At 37.1% G+C, this 3,386-nt stretch overlaps 1 non-coding gene across 1 annotated transcript; it reads left to right on the top strand.

Annotated features, from left to right (window-relative positions):
• Positions 1-1,824: 1,824 nt before the first annotated feature.
• On the top strand, positions 1,825-1,931 carry LOC111887373 (small nucleolar RNA R71). Its single transcript, XR_002848739.1, has one exon. It is a non-coding gene; the product is annotated as a small nucleolar RNA R71 (small nucleolar RNA).
• Positions 1,932-3,386: the final 1,455 nt, after the last annotated feature.

Here is a 3,386-nt window from a genome sequence, read left to right on the forward strand (position 1 = left end):
CTCATCAGTTGATAAGTCATAACTTTCCTCACTCACCCAAGAAGTTGGATTTTTATAAGCAATTACTTCGAAAACAAGTGGAACGCATGCTCTTGGTTTGGTGTGCTTAACGTGTTGAATCATCTTAAGTTCTTCTTCCATTAGCTTCTCCAACTCTTCAATATCATCTTCTTCATCGATGTTGAAGACTTCACCTTGAACATTATTCCCTTGAAAACCATCTTCTACTCCAAAAGTAGCTGCATCGTCTCCAACTCTCAAGGTTAGCTTAGACTCACGAATTGACTAAGGATCGAGCAGTATTTAATAGAGGGCGACTAAGAATAATTGGGACTTGACATCTTCTTTCATATCCAAAATAACAAAGTTAATTGGAAAAACAAATTTCTCAGTTTTTACCAAAATGTCTTCCACAATGCCTCTAGGACGTGTCACTGAACGGTTAGCCATGTGAATTGTCATTCTTGTAGCCTTGAAATCTGTAAGATTGAACTTTTGATAGAACGAGAAAGCAATTAGATTTACGCGAGCTCCGGAATCAACTAAAGCATAAGTCTTTGTATTGTTTCCAAACTCACATTGAAGAGTGAGGGGTCCAGGATCTCCCATTTTCTTTGGTATCCCTTCCATAATGACCTTAGAGGTTTGCTCACTAGCGACAACCTTGGAGGTCTTCTCTAGTTGTTGGCGAGTGTCAATTAAATCTTGAAGAAACTTTACATATTCATGTACTTGTGCCAAGGACTCAATAAAAGGAGTATTGATAGGAATATCGTTAACTTGCTTCATCAACTTGATATGCTCTTTCTCCAACGGGTGAACTCTGGTTTGAGAAGGAAATGGTAAAGGAGGTTGAAAAACTTGAGCACGTGTAGAATTTTTCTGTTCAACTCAACACCACGTCGTGGTCTCAATGATTCGGCCTCAATTTTTTCTTCGACTTTCGACCGCTTTGGTTGTGATTTGGGTTGCTTTGTCTCTTCTTCCAAGGCTTCTAAGAACTCAAAAATATCCTCTTCTTCAATATCAATGGTCATGACATGTGGTTGTGGCTTTTTATCAGGAATTCGTGGAGATAATCTTTCATTTACCAAAGTCGTAAGTTGACCAAGTTGTGCTTCGAGATTCTCGATCGATGCTTGATGATTTCTTAATAATTCTTGATGGTCAATCATCATAGCCTGTTGATCTTTCATCATGGATTGTTGACCCCTCATCATCAATCTTTGATCTTTTATAATTGCATATGTCTCATCATGTCTTTTTTCTGAAGCCTCCATAAAACGAGTAAGCATGGTCTCTAAGTCAACTTTCTTTTCGGCTGGTGGTTGTTCTTTTCGGTAGAAGCCTTGGCCTATCTGCCTATATTTTTCTTCTTTTTGCTTCTTATATTCATCATATGGTAACCACTCCTTCTTTGGCCTTCTCCAATCTTCATCATATTTGTCCCCACCAGAATAGCAAACTTGAGCCTTTTTATTCCCGTTATCATCTAAGTGGAAGTCCTTAGTCAAGTGTGGACCATTATACCTTTCACATCCTACTCTAATGGCATGTATTGACTGATCCATTTGGGTCATCCTCCGGTCCATAGTATTAAGCATTGCTAGCATAACAGCCATGTCTTCTGATGTTCCACTACACATTCCCATTGTTCCATCAAGTCTCGGGTTATGGTACTCACGAGAATGCTTTGAGAACTCCTTTATCAAATCTTTCACTTCGCTCGTATTTTTCTTAGTTAGTGGTCCTTGAGAGTCAAGGAGTTGCCTCGTCATGACATTTACTCCATCATAAAATATAGACACTTCTTGTTGTATGTTGAGGTCATTTTGAGGGCAATTTCTTAGTAATCCTTTATAGCGCTCCCATGCATCGTAAAGCGACTCACCCGGTTGTTGCTCAAAATTGGCTATTATCTTCTTGAGTTTAGCTATCTTGGATGGTCGGTGAAATTGTTCTAGAAATTGCTAACGCATCTATGCCCAAGTAGTGATTGCACCAGGTGGTAGTGCCTTTAGCCAGTCTTTTATAGCTCCTTTAAAAGTGACCGGAAGCATCCTCAGCAAGACTGTCTCTCTAGGAACATTTGGAACATTCAAGTAGTCTACAATGTCATTGACCTCATCTAAATACTTGTAAGCATCCTCATGCTCCTTTCCATAAAATGGCACATCCTTTAGTGTTGTAAGAATGTGTCCTTTTAACTCGAAAGTGGCAGTGGCGAGATTTGTAGGTTGTACTAGACCGGGACCAACATCATCTCAGATTCTCTTCTTATATGCTCCCATCGAAATATCAGCTATGTTTGCCATCGTGTCTTTCTAAAAAAACTAAAAAAAACATGCGTAAAAAGGAACAAAAAAATAAACGAAAAACTAACTGAATCAACACCACGACGTGGTAAAGATAACCACGACGTGGTTACAGATCAAACAGAAAAATAAATGCATAAAAAATAACTTTTTGCGGTTTTTACCCCACAAAAAGGATGGATTAACCTAAAGCAAATAAATTAATAATCAAATACGTTGTTCCCCGACAACGGCGCCAAAAACTTGATGTGCAAAAAAGTACCTACTAGTTTTAAATTTATAACACAACTAACTTAACTAACTAATATGCACCTAGGCAGTGTACCTAGTCGGATTGTAGTCTAGTAAAGTAAGTTGGGGTCGAACACATAGAACATATTTAATTAACTAAAATAATTACTCTAAATTACTCTAAAATCAAACAACAATTTAACAGGTTTTTATCTGATTTTGCAAGTTCAGACGAACTTAATTACTAAACAAAGGCTCAATCAATTACTAAAAACACTCCCGTTTAGTTTGAATTCACTTCTTCTTTATGGTTAGCTAACAATTATGGATTGCCAAAGTTGGTTACTGTGACAACCCGATATTTCGACTCTATGTAATGACCTAAAAAGTCAGGTATTGTAACCACTTTTGAAATAATGAAATTAGCATCAAAAATAAAATGTTCAAAATTCTCTATTGGATTGCCAAAAATGATAGTTATCATGTCAAGATTTTCAGAAATATAAAGAACACTGAAAACTGAGTCATAACGAAGAAGTTATGACTAATCAAAGATTCACAACAAAAACCATCATTACGGTTAACGTAAAACGAGAAATTTCAATAAAATACTTATTAGCCTTAGGTATTTAAATAAAATTCATGGTTATCATTAAACCATGAACATACATAAAAAGTACGCCCAAATCTGTCCACATATGAGGAAGTTATAAATTTCCGAAGTTCGGTATAGCGGTAGACAGCTAAAAACTCGAAACAGAGATCGAGCGACTTTTAGCCAGAACGACCTAAATGAGAATCGAAGGCCTCGACAACGGTATTTCAACGGTAAAAAGTCTG

Source organism: Lactuca sativa, chromosome 4 (genome assembly GCF_002870075.4).
Source record: "Lactuca sativa cultivar Salinas chromosome 4, Lsat_Salinas_v11, whole genome shotgun sequence".
NCBI classification, from domain to species: domain Eukaryota; kingdom Viridiplantae; phylum Streptophyta; class Magnoliopsida; order Asterales; family Asteraceae; genus Lactuca; species Lactuca sativa.